Source organism: Ptychodera flava, chromosome 10 (genome assembly GCF_041260155.1).
Source record: "Ptychodera flava strain L36383 chromosome 10, AS_Pfla_20210202, whole genome shotgun sequence".
NCBI classification, from domain to species: domain Eukaryota; kingdom Metazoa; phylum Hemichordata; class Enteropneusta; family Ptychoderidae; genus Ptychodera; species Ptychodera flava.
Window position 1 is genome coordinate 14,675,012 of NC_091937.1, and position 20,423 is coordinate 14,695,434.

At 40.2% G+C, this 20,423-nt stretch overlaps 1 long non-coding RNA gene across 1 annotated transcript; it reads left to right on the top strand.

The window, feature by feature from the left end:
* Positions 1 to 1,336: 1,336 nt before the first annotated feature.
* LOC139142058 (uncharacterized) lies at positions 1,337 to 16,531 on the top strand. Its single transcript, XR_011554291.1, has 5 exons — positions 1,337 to 1,441; positions 7,737 to 7,817; positions 8,319 to 8,695; positions 11,967 to 12,046; positions 15,732 to 16,531. It is a non-coding gene; the product is annotated as an uncharacterized lncRNA (long non-coding RNA).
* The last annotated feature ends 3,892 nt before the right edge of the window (positions 16,532 to 20,423 follow it).

Consider the following 20,423-nt stretch of genomic DNA (forward strand, 5'->3'; position numbering starts at 1 on the left):
GATGCGCCTGATTATAATAACTTTCTTGTAGACCTAGCTCTGATTGGGGCAGATACGGTATACTGCTACAATTGCCTGAAATTCAATCATATGAGCGTAATGTCCCATAGCTAAAATTTTGTTTTTTGTGAAATTAATTTGTTTTATAAAATAATACAAAATTTGATTGACAACTGACGCATGTTGTCCCAAAAATGTGCAATTTGTCCCCAAAAGTAAACGGTCGTGTGACACAGTGTTCCCGGGTTTAAAATTCCTGGCTTCAACACTGCCCGGTGTGAAAGGAATACGGACCCCTCAGCATCTGCACATTTTCTTGCAGCGCACTTGTGAAGAATATCGTGCCTCGGCAGTAGGCGTACCGTAGACTCTTGTGCACTTTTGTTATCTATCTGTATGTCAGTCTGTCTCTCTATCCATCCCTTTCATTCATCTGTCCATCCATCTATCTACAGAATCTCTCTATATATCCATCCATCCACCCATCCACCCTTCCATCTATCTATCTATCTATCTATCTATCTATCTATCTATCTATCTATCTATCTATCTATCTATCTATCTATCTATCTATCTATCTATCTATCTATCTATCTATCTATCTATCTATCTATCTATCTATCTATCTATCTATCTATCTATCTATCTATCTATCTATCTATCTATCTATCTATCTATCTGTCTATCTACCCATCTATCCATCTATCTGTCTATCTATCTATTCTATCTATCTAGCTAGCTAGCTATCCAGCTAACTATCTACTAATATGGCCACTTATCTGTCCAGCTATTTTACCTGTTGTTCCTCTCTCCATCATCTCTAGACCTTATACTGTCAACTTTCTGGTCCAAAAATTTCTCCCTTGAAAAGTGGCATAGAAAATACAGACCTGCCACCATATAGGTAGTTGGTCTTCACAATGAACAGAGAAACTCGCACACTCTTAGGTATCTTTATGGACAAAGGACGCTAGAAGAATGCATTATCGTCTAAAAAAGTGATGTCCAATTATAACTATACTCGATATTGTGAAAAAGTCAAAACGAACGTCCGAGCATAAAGGTGCCATTCGAGTAATCTCTTATCGTAAATTTACAAGTTAAAGGATCCCCTATGAGTTTAGACCACTTTTTAAGGGTTAGGGTTTTTGCATACCTCTTCTATCCAATGCGATAGCGACAAAATTACTTTATTGATTGGTTGAGTAAAGCTACGTGTTGCAAGCACAGAGAATGGGGTGTGCATATGGAAGAGGGATGAAACACGGACTAGCCATCTATCTTCACAGTGGGTTGCGCTCTCTGCAAGAACGGCAGAGGGTTAGCGTCATTTCAGCCGCCATCGACGGGTGTTGAGGAGTACCACCCCCTGATTCTTTGAATTCATAAATTGTCACCGTGCTACACTTGTTCAGCAATCCTGTGACGGTGTGGATACTGGGTAAGTTCTTCTTTTCTCCCGAAATTCTGCTTTTCTCTGAGTTCGTTTTGAGATGGGCACTCGTGTCGCACATACTAACGCGAGGAAAACAAGATTCGAGCGCCCAATAGTCCAAAGTTGTCCGATCAAATTGTTAGACTCCTTTTTTAAATTCCAATAGCTGTATGTGTGTGTATTTTCCGTCAACTTGACTTTATCCCCGTTTGCAAGATACAATGTACTGTTCTTCTGCCAACGTCAAGTCTAAATACCTAGTATTTGACTCATCGACATAACCCGCATGTATTTGTATGCACGTTGTAATCCCAAATATCTGTTTTGAAAACTTTCTTCACCAGAATTCATTTGTCAACAATAATATGCAGATCACTGTGTTGAGACTACAATGCGTATACTTTGTATCGCAACATAACGCCCCTAAGGAGGGGAAGAAGAACTTGTTTTCACTTTAAAGACAAGATCCCATGAAAATGTTATCGAAAGTATTAACTGTTGTCCCTCCGTTGAGGATCACAGGGACAGACGTAACATGAGAGAAAATGCCGAGAGAGTTTGACCGGTTGACCTCGCTGTTAATTTTATGCAGGAAATTACAATAACAATGCTTGGTCGAATGACGCAGTGCCTTGAGGGTGGGATCACCAGTGGTATATGGGGAGGAGTACCTTCCCGATGGTGATAAGTGGTGCAGATTACCGTCGCCTAGGTGACTGGCGTATACGCGTGCCAAAAGACACCTATGGTTGATTTCCTGTTGACCAGTCGGATGGCAGAGTTGCAAATACCTGGACTGAACCATTTGTTTTTTGTGGGTGTCGGTGGTACTTTGACAATATAAGTAAAGATGCACATATATTGAGTTTATTGTCTTGTTTATGAGCGGCCAGTATTTCCAACAGCATAAATTATGTGCATTTGCCCTTGAAGGAATAAATAATTTTCGAATAAAACATCGCGAATGTAACTACATTCCTTAAGCTCGACGTACACTTAAGTGCCCCAAAGAACCGTGAAATCGCCCGACTTTCGATTGAAGAGATGAGTTTTGCCAAACCGCGTATACAGAAAAAGTGGCAGATGACTTTATTTTTAGAATCATAGACAGTATAGCGAGATGTAAAAAATGTGAAACAGGCTCCCACCTAACTATCCTAAATGTTTTGTGTCGAGTTTGTGTTTGATTCGTTTCGAAAATGTGTTCCTACATTCTTATCCGATTGTTTGTGATAATGAAATGTTTGTTTCGCTTTGGATATTTGTAGAGAAGTTTGGATTAGTGTGTACGGTAATGTTTTGTTTGTGTGGGGAAAGCTTATGGCGAGACGCAGCCGGACCTATGTTGTTACAAAAGTTGATAGAGTCGCCCTTTGACGCTTGCGTTTCGAAACCCGAGTGTGCTTTCTCATCAGTCGCAGTGTAGATTCTTTCCTTAGTTTGTGTTTGTGAAAATTTATTTTAATGCATTTTAGTGGTCTTGCTTTCCGATTAGCGAGGCAAGTATATTAATTTTGGTCACGTTGTGAGTCCGTTTGGTGGTTCGGTTTGTTTGTTCTATATTTCTTTACTTCGGTAAATTTTGTTTTGACTGGTGTGTCTTTTAGATTTTTGCGGAGGTTTGTGAATTTTTAGGCAATAAGTACCACTGCGGGGTACGGATTTTATGTTTATTGGATCAAGATACTTACAAGTATCCTGGTTGATGTGCTTGTTCTCGTACATTTTAATTAATAGTTCGTTTACTTTGTTTACTGTTTGTTCTGACTTGTTGTGTATAATACTGAGTGTTACGTAATTGCCTTTCGCATTCGAGTACGTAATCGTTTGTGTTGACAATAACGAAAAACCGACCCTTGTCGAAGGGTTATTTTCCCAAAATTTGTCCAATGTTTGCAAGCTGGTTTATCGCGATTCTTTTGCCACGCGACATGTTTTATTTCCTTGTTTGAAAGGGTATCTCTAGAAGTGCGAGTTTAGAAGCTTCAGATAGCTTTCAAGTTTTTGTTTTTTTGTTGTTCGTGGAGTCCAATTTGACTTTTCTTTGAATTGGTGTTGTTGCGATTGTTTGTGTCTCACGATGTAGCGTAGTCACATTATACGACTTTATTGTTGAAATCCTGAGGTGGTTTTATTCTGTTTGGTTTTGTTGGTGTCCGAATGAATTTTAAGGCTTTTGCCTAGTACTATTTTTCGGAGTTTCATAGTTTGAGCGATGATAGGTTGTTGTTGAATTTCATGTTGTTGTCGGCTTTTCTTTGGAAATAGCTGATTTATTTCCACGGCCATGTTTTCTGTTACGTTACTGTGATTGTTTATTTTGTATTTAATGTTGTGTTTCAATTGTTTGATATGTGTACGATTTTTGTTATTTCTTTTAAGTGTTTGTGTGTTCATGGATGTCTATTTTTTACATCCATGGTGTGTTCTATGTCATTTTATCGTATTTTTTTGTAGTTCCCTTTTTGGAGTATTTGGTGGCCCTGAAAAGGGCCGCTTGGTATGGGTTTTTGTTAGCGCTTGGCGCGTTTGTTTTGGCGATGAGCCTAGCTTTTTTATGCTTCTTTTCGCCGATTCGATGTGCTTGGTGAGTAGGTGTTTGCCGCCTTCTTGTCACTGTGTGTGCGTACATGGACAGTCTGCATAGCCCTTGAATGTGGTCTCGATTTTGATCAAACTTACAATTTAGGAGTATATATCAAAACTGATAAATGATTTATGTGATTACTGTAGCTATAGATAGGCTACATTCAGGACGGGCAGCGACGGGCAGTAATTAGTAGGCAAAACAGGTGGTTTTCACCGTGGGCAGAACTCGGTGCAATGATACTGAACATTAATAGTAAGCCTGTCACCTTGAAGGTAATGCTGTAGGTGAAACACCGTGGGTGGAGGGACGGTGGGTGAAACAAGGACTTCAAACACACGATGGTACAAACAACACCACAAGTGAAACGTACACATAGAAATACACGCGTTCCTACGTTGTGCCCACCCGGGCCACGCGATTAAAATATGACTGATACTGCTGGATAGTGTTAATTGGGTCGGTAAACAGTCAATTAATAGTTTAATTGACTACCTGGGTGATTGGCAGGTCGTGTCCAACGACGCATATGCAAAGCAGGCCAAAAGACAAAAGCCCCCAAAGTTATTGACAGCTGGCCAGGGGTCACCATGAATACGTAATGAAGCTTCACTACGCAGAAACTGCGTAGTCAAGCCCTTCTTAAAGCCCGGCTCGAAATGGACCGGGATCAGGATTAGTGCCAAGTTTGGGTGGGCGTTTTGGGGCATGGCTCTGCATAATGAGTCTGTTGGCAACGGTTGCGATCGTTCACATTATCTGCGTAATCTGTTTGCTCTCAAATCACACTCAGGCGTACGTACGTATTCAGTACGTACAGCCTTCATTTCCCGGTTCGTTTCAGTTATGCCATGGCAATACTCGAAAGAAAAAAGAAAGAAAGAAAAACTAGGAAGGAAAAGGAACACGTCAGGAAAATGGTAGGAAATAGGTAAACGGCGACGTCATGACCGATCGCAAAAAATAAAGGAAATTCACGGAAGGGTCGAGACTTCCTTGAATCTCGTGTATCACGATATCTGTAATAGCGATCGCGGTCAGTTGCTCGGTTGCTTGGCGGCGGGGTGATATCGAAAAATTATCACGAGTTATGTTTATTTTCGGAGCAATTGCAAGTTTTGCTCGAAACGTTTGTTAACCTTCGACTGGAATCAAGGACAGACTGGGTTCCTCTCCGTCTTTCTTTCTATCCTGCATGGTTATTAAAAGGATTACATGTAAAGTCCAGCTTTTGACGAAATATTATAACGATGTAGCGCGGAATCAATGAGCTGTCCTCAGACACGCGTACCCTAAAGCGTTTACAAGATTGGGTGATGGCGCTTACTTGATCATCTTGAACTGAAAGATTGAATGTTTCAACTGTTCAAATATCTTACAATTTTGTTAAATTCTCATCACAGAAGTCCAAATGTAACTGGGATAATCGGTATGTCAAAACCTTACTAGTACCAGCCCTCCGAACACGACATGTCATTTCCACGTGTAAAAACACGTGTACATACGGCCGTTTTCGGGGCCAGCATATATATCCAAAACAACTGTTCAGTACCGTCACGTTCGGCCGTAGATTTGGAAGGGGAAAGTTGTTAAAACGGGGCTCTCTTCGACTGACAATAATTAAATTGATCATGGAGGCTACCGCCATGTTTTGATGGTTATTTTCGATGCCATTCTCAGTGCAAACTACGGACTCTGCTTACGCGCTTTTCGCTAGAAAACATCGTACTACGGGTAAGCTTACTGACTAGTCCTCTTGCTAAGTCACGTCTGAAAATGGTTCACTTTCGTGATGTCATTGCACCATAAACGCTAGCAAAAAAGTTTATGGCAACACAAAGTTTTCATCCTTCGCCCGCTGATATAACTCTAAGTTTACATATAGTTTGTTTACATCGTAATTGTTCTCGTATGCACAGCAAATGTTTGACCAGTTTACACCTCTGCGCGTCACCGAATGATTGACAATTGTTTGAATCACGGAACGACTGTCTCCTGAGGGCCATTCCCTTTGTTCAGAAAGCGATTTTTCCCCTAATCGTCGTAGTTTTAAAAAACTTTGTGAAACTTTGCAGATACCTGTATGGCCTAGGTGTTTATGAAACAGTCTATGTTCATGGTATGCCAAAAATATATGTTTGAGAATCGTTTAGGCCGATTTTCACGGAGCGGTCTACTAGCTATTGCCAGTTGTCACTCAAGCGCCATTATGAATTTTCAATAAGTTAGGGGCCTTTTATACCCCGCACACCGGTTTAACGGGTCAAACTCTCTCGGCATTTCCGGCATGACCTAGGGCCATAAACTTGTTTTGTTTCTCAACTGGGTTTGCTATACAAATACGATGCGCAGTGACGTCGTTTTATATTTTTCGGGGTTTGGGTTTTTTTTCGTTTTTTTTTGTTGTGTTTTTTAATCCGATACAATCCAGACGTCGACATGAAAAAGCGAAATCAGGAATTTTCGGATGAAGTGGTGATTCTGACACTTACGGCAAAATTATGACAATGCATTCGCTTTTCAGAACTGTACAGTGCATATGCTACAGATGTAAACATTTTCTATATGTAGGCCACTGTTTTTTTTTTTTTTTTTCCAAAAGGACCTTGAATATTAATGCTGACCTTACTTATCTGTATTTACGCGCGCGAACATCGGACACAAGACTTTGTTCTGTTTCGTTAGTTTCTCGATTTGTTTTTTCATTCCGTCTGAGCAATGTTGTCAAGATTTCGCCTTTCCCAAAGTAGAAGGGACATCGTGCCAACTCCATATCCGTCGCTATTCCAGGCAGATATGAATTTACCTTTCGTTCGTGACACCCTTGCTACTTTTCGCAAATTTAGGGTGGGATATCTACCAAGTCCAAAGGTTGTTTCGATCCTGCCCTCTGATCATGAGAAATTTATAGGAACTTGCATGAACACCTTTTAAGGTGTTGTCATGGGGAATTTTAAGATGGAACGTCGATATTTTGAGGTCCCTGAGGAGAAAAAGTATCTTTACATTTTACCAGCGCTCATTTAATACGGTAATTATGATGAATAGAAAACAATATAGTATACATGGCCATTATATTTGTCTTAGTTCAAAAAAATTCAAACCAATCCAATTGCCATATTCATATGTCAAGCTCCATTTCAACTCCAAACAGTCGTCGGAACTGCGCCTGCGCGAGCTTCTTGTTTACAGACAATGTATTTCGTGCACGATATTTGGACGAATCTCATCATCATAGCGGCAACATTCAAATTGTACGATGTGATTATGTAGATATGCTTTAACTTTAATCAATCACAATGGTACCTTGGATACGGTGTTTACATTGGTTGTATGGGTCCCATACGACCTTTGAGCGCAGTTCCAACGACTGTATCCCTTTCAGGGTATACTGTCACCTGTTCCAATTTTGCCGCAGTTACCATGCAAAGAGAAAATTAATCAATTTTAGATTTTAAGCGGGTGGCCGCTTTTTGAAAACATCGCCCTCACATAGGCATTTTGAAGACCAAGGAACGCCCCTTTGACCATATATGGGCATATTTAGATTACAGGTGACTGTATACCTTTAACGTGTCAAGCAAACACAATGGGATTAATTTACGGATTCTAGTATCTTTATTTGCATGAGGATCACCTATTGCTTCAACATCGGCGTTCGTTGAAAAGACAAACGTGTAAAATAAACTATCGAATTCCTACCTTCTTTTCCAGGATACCTATCACGTAAGAAGATGATTTCGACGTTAGCGTTCGTTGTCTCCATTGCCGTGCCTTTGGTTTACGGCCAATCAGGTAATAATTCTCATCTTTCACTATCTTGTCGTTAGGTCATGGTTGTTCAGGTTAACAAATGCCAAGGTCGCAAGAGAACATCAGTTTTTAAATAAACGGCTTCAAATTGTGTCATCATTTGAATTTCAATTTATGCCAAATTTACACCAACTTTGCAAGGGATGATATTCTTTAAACATGTGCCTAATTATCAAAGACTTCATTTTTAGAATAACTCGTCAGCAGAAATGAAGAACGCATACATATGTGAAATGCAAAACGCAACATAAACCTTTATCTTTTCATCTCTGCCTCTACCTTCTGTTGTCCCTCTTTCTCTCTCTGTCTGTCACACAATGACTCTGTCTCTGTCTCTATCTCTGTCTGTCTGTCTGTCTGTCTTTCTCTCTCTCTCTCTCTCTCTCTCTCTCTCTCTCTCTTCTCTCTCTCTCTCTCTCTCCTCTCTCTCTCTCTCTCTCTCTCTCTCTCTCCGTCAATGCCATCTAAATCTGTTATATTCAGTTGATTCAGTTGATTACACCCGATGTGAATGTTACGACTACAACATACACTGCGGAAAAGAAACATGGGACTCCGCTAAAGCACTCTGTGAGGCCGAGGGCGGGTGGCTTGCTACCATCGACAACGAGCAACTCTGGACTGATTTGAGGGTCGAGATAAACAACAACAACATGAACAACAAGGAATGCCATAACTTCGGTTTCTGGATCGGCCTCCACGACGCCAATAGAGACGATATTGATAGCGATGCGGATAAACACGATGCTGATGATTAGAATGGCTCGAACCCATGTGTACCTACTACACGAAGTGGGCCCCGGTGAACCGAACGATAACACTAAGAAATCACACCAGGGGCAAAACGCTGTGCAATTATGGTAAGTGTGAACCTAACCCTAACACCATCGTCCGATTATATTAGTGAAGAAACGCTGATAATTACGACGCCGTCTGGCAAATTATGGTTGAACGCGCCTCAAAGAAAGATATTCGGATTCTCCATCTATACTTGAACATATTTAATACTTTATTGGTCTACAGATTATTATGGCTCATCTTGAAGCTCTTGGAGAAAGGAAAGTTTTTCCCCGCTAAATTTTGTGAGAATAAAAAATTGCAGTTTTCTCCATTGAGTTAATGCAGGTATGGCGGCTATTTTGAATTTCAAGTATCGGTAAATATTGCTTCTGTTGTATCAAATTTTGCGCTGCGATCTCTCATTTTTTTATTCTTTTATTTCGGAAGAGGGTGGTGGAAAGTTTCCTCAAAAAAAAAATTGAGCAAATGCTATAGTCTTTCAATTTCCTGGTCACGGTGCGCGCTACCTTAAAATCGATACGTCCCCTCTCCCTCTCTCTCCCCTCGACCAACATTTTGAAGTTCTAAACTAAATCCGACATAGAAATTATAACTTGAACTTCTCAAACACACTGATGAGTCTTTCGAGGTATAATGTGGTTCGTACCTCGAAAATGAAAGACTTAAGCTTTTACTCAAACTTTCCTCAAGCAAGTTCTCAACCATTCTCTTTCAACATCAAGAAAAAAAAGTCGGGAGCCACCGAAAAATTTGGTACAAGAGAAACAATTATCCAATATTTACCGATATTTGGAATTCAAAATGGCCATCATCCATGTGTTCAGTTATCTCAGGGGAAAAATAAAATACCCGATTTTTAGAAAAACTAAGCCATTGAAAAGTTTAGCTGCTCCATAAGCTTCGTAAATTGGCCTCCAAAAGTGATAGATCAAGAGAATATTATATTACCATGCCCTGGCTGTCGAATTTTAAATTGGTCGAGCTGAACCGCGTGACTGACCACAAATACACAGTAATGGTTTTTTTACGTGCCCGTGAATATGAATAATAAGATTAACAACTCAAAGTATCGTAACTTTACAGCTCAAACGTAAATCATAATCAATCACAAAATAAAATGGAGCGCTTGTGGGCCAAATTGAAATACTTTTTTCTGAAATATTCTCCGAATTTGCCAAATTTTACAGCGCGCTGACATTTTGTCGCGTATTGCTCAGTTCTAGGGCCCAGTTGTCGTTCGCTCCAGAAATTTTCGCAAATTTTGACGGTTTTCTTCGGTTCGATGATAATATAATGGAAATAACAGACTCCGCTCTGACCATTAACGTTTATTTGTGGGCGCGGGCTCGGGGAAAGCCAAATTAACGGGCTCGGCAAGCCTCGCCCGTTAATTTTTGGCTTTCCTCTCGCCCTTGCCCATATATAAACATTAATGGTCAGCGCGTCGCCCGTTATTTCTATATTTTAAAAGTTTGTGTGTCCAAATATCTGTCCCCGAGGCGCATTCTACCGTAAACCGCTGACCTGTTCTTGAAAAAGACAACGATCAATATATGGGGAGACCGAAGCAATGATTAACTCTCTAACTTTTACACTTTTCCAACGGCATAACAGTGGTACTAAACGAACAAAACAAACGAACGAAAAACGTTTTGTCACGGTGTGTATTAATAATCTTTGACCCCCTAACGGTGGCACTTGCATGCTAACCTTCTGTGTCTTAAATTTCTGCCTTCCCCTCGCGCTAGGATCGCCTACCAAAGGTGGAACCAGACAACGGTTCTCCAAAAACTGATAGTATGAGCGATCGTCACACGTGCATCGCAACAGTCGCGTACATCTGTGTACTTACATGGACGCCTAAATGAGACATAAACAGCCGTGCACAGGTCGGAACAGAAAGAAGTGCGTTTCTCTATTTTACTGGGTAATGAATTATCATGATTTGCATACGAAACATCTAGCTTTTTTCCTATTTGAGTTGGACGAAATTGATTGAACGTGTAATCGAAACTGCCCCAGGCTTAAAAACACCCGAACGTATGCTCATCTACACAGGCTGGAAAGATCCATACAATGCTTTGAAACACTGTCAGTTAACTCGGCTAAACTGCAACACGCATACGATCGATCCTCATTCAAAGTGTACGCATGCGTCGAATGAATTTTCGAATTATATTTTCTGTACGATACAGCTAATTTATAGTAATGGATGGCAGAATATAGTACAAACAATACAAAATGTGTCGCCAAACCATTCCTCTTCAATTTCTCGCACTTGCAAAGACGGCAATAATATTTGCAAACATCAATGGCATTTCCATTCTCGACTTTTCAACCAGGAGGGCAATTTGAGACTTTTTTGTCAAAAATACTCATTTTATATAATTAAAACACAACTATTCTTCCTGATTTTTTGTTCTTTCCGTTATACAACCGTATCTCGTCGGCATACAGAGGAGCATCACCTTATCTTTACCTAAATAAAGTCCCCTATTAAGGTTTGTTTTTGGTGACTATTGTTTTCTTCTCTTCACTGTTTGTTTGTTTTGTTTGTTTTTTTGTTCTTTTTATCCGAGCTCTCGTCGTCATTAAAAAAAAAAACCATCCCAAAGTACATCAGCCTGTGGGGCAAATGAGTTTCAAACGCACAGCGCATGCTCATTCATGCACCATCGTTCGATAGTGTGTCCAGTGCAGTGCCAAATGACCAAAATCCGGTTATAACCGGTCTCGTACTCGCGATTCCCCGGTATCTCCGGCCCGTGACGTAATCATATGCACTGTAAACCACTGATGCCGGCCGGGTGCAAGCAATACAATGATGTAAAAATTAGAAATGATCCAATTTTAAAGTCATGACTATGGTACACGCCTCAAATTTGAAAACGGACAGATTTAAACTTTTGCGGAAACTTTCCTCTAACTTGAAACATTGTCTTTTAAAATCAAGAATTGAAACTAAGATGCCAACGTTCAAATTTTTGTGCCAGAGAAACAAATCAATTCTAACTTACCGACATTTGTGACAAAATGGCCGCTTTCCCTGTGTTAACGCCATGGAGAAAAAAAAATCGTTTTCTGCAAACACAGGAAATGAAAACTTCTTATACTCCACAAGTGTCAAAATGAGTTAACAACAAGTGGTACACCATTTCCGGGTCATAGTCGTTGATGTCTATTTCGCGATCGTTAATGCAAATACACATTATTTACCTTTTTAAGGAAAGTCATCTTTTCAATATGTTTTCGCCCAAGCCATCCATATCTGACGGACGATTAAAGTTATATAATGTTAGTAAAAAAATCGACTGTGGCATGTAATTTCAGGTTCCGGGGCAACAAGGACGGTTTATACGACGATGACTATGAGTTCCGAGAGAAGGGCTATATTTGCCAGGTACCTCTGGGTAAGTAACAAATTAAATATAATGACTTGGTCTAAAAATATTACATTACTGATATAATCAGCAATAAGGGCGGTTCTATTAGTCTTGTTTCAAATTGACCAACTATTTATATCCTAGACACATGCACCAGAATACTGCCACAGTAATTCCGGGTGTTTGGCGTCCTTCAAGGTCCGCTTACAGCGCCCTCAACGGCTGGGCCTTAGTCTCATTTGCATGTATTAAACTCGACACTGTGATTGGTTACCTTGTGTAAGCCTCGTTCTGTAGTTTTCGCTGCCTTGTAATGTAGTGTCCCATGTACTCTGGAAACCGCTGTGGTAGCAAGTCATTTAAATTGCTCTGGGTACGCGCTGGGTTCGATCACAACGTGCATAAACTAAGACAGAAGCGGAGTTCGCCTAAGAAACATTCACTTGTTTAAAAAACGCGTTCTATTTGGCTCCGAAAGATTGCCAGTAACGATTCGGTTCTGAATACAAATATCGAACATATCGACTGCTCACTGATATGGTTTGTGAACTTTGTAAATTTGACAAACCTTTTCAATTTCCTAGCATGCCGACAGCATACCCTGAATTATAATATAGCCTGCGCTTGCAAAGCGCTCCGATTGGTCCAGATACGAAAAGATAGACCCATTGTGTTATTCATGATGTACTACGGATTGATATACTACAGTTGGTACGCTGCTAGCAAGTCTTGGACCCATCGCTGAAGTATCGGGCGGCCGGAGAGCCTTTTAACATTCGTTCGCTTTTGATTTGGATATCAACATTTAATGTCAATTCTAAGCGGAGAGTATAAGGGAGAGTATAAAATTGTAATAATTCATATTCTCATTGCAATATTTCAATCCATTTTTGTGAAACTGTTATGTACTTAGAACAATTTCTACCATTTCATCGCCAACTGACTCAAAACAGTAACCCTTTTCCTGGTTTTGAATGCTATTGATATTTTCTCAAAAGGATATCGATATAAATCCACCGCCTCTCCGTCCAAAATCATGATAGTTTACCTGTGACATTAGTCGTAGTAGGGGATGCGGTATTCACAATTTCACTAGTCTGATGTCTGAACGCTGTAAGAATTGTTAGTGCCATGCAATCGTTTCGTACCATCTCTCCTTCTCTCAACATTGTGCAAAATGTCATCACTGGGCCAAACGTTTCGCAATTTATACAAAGAAATGCTGCTTTGCGCTACTAGCTTAATCAAAATTTTACTCTTAAAAAGTTGAACACTGAACACAACAAGCGAGCAGTGTACAGAAAAAATTACAAAATTGACTGACTTGATGTTTCTCAGTTGAATTTGGTCTTTTGTCTTTGTCTTCACGTGGCGGTCAAACAAGGTCACAGGTGTAGACATCATGAATACTAGTTACCACAACGGTTTCCTGGAAGTAAGCTTTCATGGGACACGACGTAATGAGGCAGTGAACAGTACAGCTCGAGGCCAACACAGGGACATGTGGCAACCAATCACAGTACCAGGATAGAACTAAATGTCACATTGTAATGATATCTAAAGAGAGGAAACGGTCCAACAAATAAGTGCGCTGTAAGCGGTCCTTACAGGACCACAGACACCACGCAGTGTGACCGGTACATATGTCCCGGACCTTACATAGGGGAGAACCATTTGATTTGGGGGGGGCTGGAGGATTTTTGAGGGGAAAAATTGTCGGCAGGTGAAAAAGAAGAAAAAAATGATCTAGTAAATGTCTTGAGAAAAAAATTAATTATAGCAGACCAACTTAAAAATTGTCAAAATATCGGGGAAATCTCTCTCATTTTTTAGAGGTGTCCCTCCTTCGGCGATAACATTTTCAAAATACACTGGAAGGCCGATATGTTCATTGTTGGATTGTTGACTATTGTTACGCAAACACATATCATGTACAAATATAATAAAAATATCAGTATCAAACGTCATTTTCAAACAGTTTTACTCAGTACAAAACAAACCGAAACACCTCAGATTGCACCTTTGTACACATAAATTTCTCAAAATTTTCGATGCGAGGGGGACTCCCCATTCGCGCTCTCTCCCCTTGGGTGTCCTTTCGTCATTTTCAAATAGTTTTATCTAGTGCAAAGAAATAGAAACACCTCTCAGATTGTACCAAATTGCATCATTGCGCACATCAAGGTTTCAACATTTTTTATGCAAGAGGGGAACATGTCGTACTCCCCCTCCCCACTCAGCCTCTTGCACCTCTACACGATGCCCTGGTTGTTTTTTCCCACTTTTTTACTATTTATTTCAATAAAGAATTCATTGAAGACGATTCTTTGTTTTACACAATCTCTGTCCTCTTATTAAATGTCATCTGTTCTGTGCTCATATAGAATGCTACTCGTTATTCTTAGATGTACAGTTCTAAACCAGTGACATGTAATTAAATCAAGAACCATATATTAAAAAACTAGTAATCATCAAAAACACAAATTGCATTGCTTCCACATGCGAAAAAAATTGATGCAGGAGAGACAATAGAAAACATTTGATGCCACAGTGGAGGGGGCGGTTACTGCCATACCCATTTCCTCCACCCCCTTCCCAAATAAAATGGTTCTCCCCTTAAGAAATAGGACGATTTCAACTGCCAGACTACCTTCTGACGTCCCTAGGGAGTGTGAGAACAGCGGTGTGGGATCGATTTGTTCTTATACTCTGTATTGTCGCGCGAGCGACATATGCTTTCGTTTGACGAATGCTCATTGGTCATTTGCTGTCCCGTGCCCGAGCCGCGCTTATTATATGGCGAATGGGCGGTCGGGTATTACAAAACCGGAAATATAGCAGGGGCAGACGACACAATTAAAAGTAAATGGGTTTGTTCACCCTCCTTTGGTGAAAAATATGTATGTATATTGACCAAAGCACGATGCCATGAGGTTATTTTGACGAGCATACCGCCAAATTATTAATACTAAATGCTGTTAGAACTGTGAGAAGAAAACTTTGATCAGAAGAAAGATGTTTCGCATAGCATTATATGTGACTGGATGTGGACTATTTTTAAGGGGAATGATATCAATCAAATGAAGTTATTGATTACAATGGTGTTTTCTACAATGAAATATGATAACTGCAATTTTCTTAAGAAATGAAGGGGCGTCAGATATATAATCCTACACCCCCATGGGTTGAGATGGAATGTCCCACACTCGTTTGGGAATTCAGGTCTCTAGCACGAGCAACTCGTGTGAGACATTCAATCTAAGTCCAGTGGGTAGGGGATTCTGTTATTCCGTTTGAAGAATACTTAGATTCGTTCTGCAATTAAAAAAAAAATCATTTTACTGCTTCATGATAAGTTCTTGAAATCTCTCCAACAACTTACAAAGTAACAACATCACTGGTAGTTTGGAGAACTGTCTACATGCCCATCTATGTATCTGTCTGCGCCTCTCCGTATCAGTCCCTCTTTCTCAAACTTTAAGTGTATTTGTTTCCATTTCACTTCCTTTTTCGATTGCTATGTCTATCCATCTGTTTGTCTATCTGTCTGTTTCTGACGTTTAGCTACCTCTCTCTCTCTCTCTCTCTCTCTCTCTCTCTCTTCTCTCTCTCTCTCTCTCTCTCTCTCTCTCTCTCTCTCTCTCTCTCACCATACACACATTAAGTAAACAGATAATTCGGACAATAATCTTATTATCCTTTCTTACCACAGAGAACTGCTCCTGTACCGAGGAAGACGAGGGTTAAGTTTAAAGATTTATAGATTGAAAACCGTGACAAGTTTAACCAAAATCAACCGGTACCTATCAGCGAACAAATACTCTATTCGGAGATAACACCTCGCTTCAAATTCCTCTGCTATCATCTTGCTGCATATTTCGGCGAATAAAGGCAAAGAAACCCTCTATAATTTCACCCGTGACCTATGTTTGTGTAAGCTAATAAACTCTTATAACAAAAATTAAGTAAAACAGCAGGGTTTATATAAGACTAAGAAGGGAGTGGATGCGACATAAATATGTCCATCGACTCGGAGAGGATACCTTAAAATGACCTGCCAAGCCCCCTCATTCATTTTTTCTCTAGTTTGAGTTATTTGACACTCGCTTCGGACACCCCAGGCACGGCGGCTGGATTAACTAATCAAACCAGACATTTCACGGTAAATTGCCACGACTCGAATCCAGTTACCCTGTATTAAACGAAAACACTGGTTTGTCAACAACAACAAAAAAGCTCATATTTTTTCCCTTTCATTTTTTGATTCTTTTTCCATCGTTTGGCAAAAATCTTTTTTTCTAAACAAGCCATTGTGATTGTGCATTGTGATTAACGTTAGACGAATATCTGTGTCCTTCATGAACGAATTTGCCAATTTAACACTGCATATATTATCTGCAACACTGACGTCTGCCCTTCAGCAGACATTTCATAAAGCTTGTGGTGGGTAAACTCATTGTAATTCTCTTTCATCGCCTGAATTGTAGAATAAATTCTGATGAGGCAGCATGATTGTCTTTGTTTGTGGTTGTCACTTGATTTTGAAACGCTTTATTTGAGTTAGAAGTCAAGTTCGTATGATTGATTTTGACTTAAACGCGGCGCTGTTGACGCTGGTAATTGTGTGTGTACTTAGTTTTCTCATTTTTTGTTGGTTGTTTGGCAAAGAATCGTTTTAAAATGCACTCTGCCAGACAGGGAACAGTTTTCAATGGTGGGATGTGCACGGATGGGTGTGTTGCCTGATTGTAAAGGTAGATCGCGACTCAAAAATCAAAGATTTGAACTTTTGCCCTAAGGTTTCCTCAAAAGCAACCTTTCAACCATTCTCTTTCAAAATCAAGACTATACATCGAGGGTCACCGGGCGATTTTGGTACTGGACAAGCAAATTTCCAAATACTTACCGATATTTGTACTTTTAAATGGCTGCCATCCCGGTGTCATCTCTATGAGGGGAAATAAAATTTCCGATTTTCACAAAATCAAGCCGGTGAAAACTTTATTTACTCCGTTAGCTTGCAAATTCGCTCAAACCAGTGGTAAGCCAAGAGAATACTGTTAACGTTCGAGAGTCTGAATATATGCAAGGCAATATTCTACCTTAACAACACATGGTGGTGAGATATGATAAGCATGGCATGAAGAAAAAAAAATGCTCCCCAAATTTTAATTTTCACTCAGCTTACACCGCTATTACGTTTTGCAAAGTGACGTAACGTTTATGCGCATGTCCCAACACCCCCCCCCCCCAACATCCATGTTCGTAATTAAATTGAGTTAGGCTACAGCATGAGAGAAAATGCCGAGAGAGTTTGACCGGTTGACCTCGCTGTTAATTTATGCAGGAAATTACAATAACAATGCTTGGTCGAATGACGCAGTGCCTTGAGGGTGGGATCGCCAGTGGTATAGGGGGAGGAGTACCTTCCCGATGGTGATAAGTGGTGCGGATTACCGTCGCCTAGGTGACTGCGTTGCAAATACCTGGACTGAACCCACGCGTGGACTGAACCATTTGGTTTTTTTTGGGTGTCGATGGTACTTTGACAATAAAAGTAAAGATGCACAGATATCGAGTTTATTGTCTTGTTTATGAGCGGCCAGTATTTCCAACAGCATGAATTACGTGCATTTGCCCTAGAAGAAATAAATAATTTCGAATAAAACATCGCGAATATAACCACATTCCTTAAGCTCGACGTACCCCAAAGAACCATGAAATCGCCCGACTTTCGATTGAAGAGATGAGTTTTGCCAAACCGCGTATACAGAAAAAGTGGCAGATGACTTTATTTTTAGAATCATAGACAGTATAGCGAGATGTAAAAAATGTGAAAGAGGCTCCCCATCTAACTATCCTAAATGTTTTTGTGTCGAGTTTGTGTTTGATTCGTTTCGAAAATGTGTTCCTACATTCTTATCCGATTGTTTGTGTTAATCACAGTCCCTCTATCCACGTGGATAGAGGGACTGTGTGTTAATGAAATGTTTGTTTCGCTTTGGATATTTGTAGAGAAGTTTGGATTAGTGTGTACGGTAATGTTTTGTTTGTGTGGTGAAAGCTTATGGCGAGACGCAGCCGGACCTATGTTGTTACAAAAGTTGATAGAGTCGCCCTTTGACGCTTGCGTTTCGAAACCCGGTTGTGGTTTCTCATCAGTCGCAGTGTAGATTCTTTCCTTAGTTTGTGTTTGTGAAAATTTATTTTAATGCATTTTAGTGGTCTTGCTTTTCGATTAGCGAGGCAAGTATATTAATTTTTGGTCACGTTGTGAGTCCGTTTGGTGGTTCGGTTTGTTTGTTCTATGTTTCTTTACTTCGGTAAATTTTGTTTTGACTGGTGTGTCTTTAAGATTTTGCGGAGGTTTGTGAATTTTTAGGCAATAAGTACCACTGGGGGTACGGATTTTATGTTTATTGGATCAAGATACTCACAAGTATCCTGGTTGATGTGCTTGTTCTCGTACATTTTGATTCATAGTTCGTTTACTTTGTTTACTGTTTGTTCTGGCTTGTTGTGTATAATACTGAGTGTTGCGTAATTGCCTTTCGCATTCGAGTACGTAATCGTTTGTGTTGACAATGACGAAAACCCGACCCTTGTCGAGGGTTTTTTTTCCGAAATTTGTCTATTGTTTGCAAGCTGGTTTATCGCGATTCTTTTAGCACGCGACATGTTTTGTTTCCTTGTTTGAAAGGGTATCTCTAGAAGTGCGAGTTTAGCAGCTTCAGATAGCTTTCAAGTTTTTGGTGTTTGTTGTTTGTGGAGCCCAATTTGACTTTTCTTTGAATTTGTGTTGTTGCGATTGTTTGTGTCTCACGATGTAGCGTAGTCACATTTTACGACTTTATTTGTTGAAATCCTGAGGTGGTTTTATTCTGTTTGGTTTTGTTGGCGTCCGAATTAATTTAAGGCCTTTGCCTAGTACTATTTTTCGGAGTTTCATAGTTTGAGCGATGATAGGTTGTTGTTGAATTTCATGTTGTTGTCGGCTTTTCTTTGGAAATAGCTGATTTATTTCCACGGCCATTTTTCTGTCACGTTATTTTTATGTGTACGATTTTTTTATTCTTTAAGTGTTTGTGTGTTCTATGTCATTTTATGGGTTTTTTTGTTATTTCTTTTAGTGTTTGTGTGTTCTATGTCATTTTATGGGTTTTTTTGGGTAGTTCTCTTTTTGGAGTTTTGGTGGCCCTGAAAAGGGCCGCTTGGTATGGGTTTTTGTTAGCGCTTGGCGCGTTTGTTTTGGCGATGAGCCTATAGCTTTTTTATGCTTCTTTTCGCGATTCGATGTGCTTGGTAAGTAGGTGTTTGCCGCCTTCTTGTCACTGTGTGTGCGTACATGGACAGTCTGCATAGCCTTGAATGTGGTCTCGATTTTGATCAAACCATGGAGGTACCTCCATGATCAAACTTACAATTTAGGAGTATATATCAAAACTGATAAATGATTTATTTTCACATGGGTTCACAAAAAGTTTCGCCCCGGTGTTCATTTTTGGCCCAGGAATTCCATCTACCCACCCTTTACAGAGTAGTAAGCTTATGGGGCAAGTAAATATGGATGCGCCGGTGCGATTCAACGATCAACCTCTATATCGCATCGAAAGTCAACAATTTTACGGCACGGACTATGATTTTATAAGTTTATACACAGTCCCTCGTGGATAGAGAGACTGTGGTTTATATAAAAATTATAAGGCGCGGGGTATTATATATTGACTGATTACTGTAGCTATAGATAGGCTACATTCAGGACGGGCAGCGACGGGCAGTAATTAGTAGGCAAAACCACGGTCCCTCCACAGAGGGACCGTGGCAAAACAGGTGGTTTTCACCGTGGGCAGAACTCGGTGCAATGATACTGAACATTAATAGTTAGCCTGTCACCTTGAGGTAATGCTGTAGGTGAAACAAGTAAGCTTACTTCAAACGCACGATGGTACAAACATTCCTACCTCCATGGTACAAACAACACCACAAGTGAAACGTACACATAGAAATACACGCGTTCCTACGTTGTGCCCACCCGGGCCACGCGATTAAAATATGACTGATACTGCTGGATAGTGTTAATTGGGTCGGTAAACAGTCAACTAATAGTTTAATTGACTACCTGGGTGATTGGCAGGTCGTGTCCAACGACGCATATGCAAAGCAGGCCAAAAGACAAAAGCCCCCAAAGTTATTGACAGCTGGCCAGGGGTCACCATGAATACGTAATGAAGCTTCACTACGCAGAAACTGCGTAGTCAAGCCCTTCTTAACCGGTCAAACTCTCTCGGCATTTTCCGGCATGAGGCTCATAATCGCAGAGGCTGATGATTGCAGTGCTCGTTTTCCTTTCGGCTACTGTGTATGAAATTAACTGTTAATTGTGGTTAAAGATCTTCCCAAACGC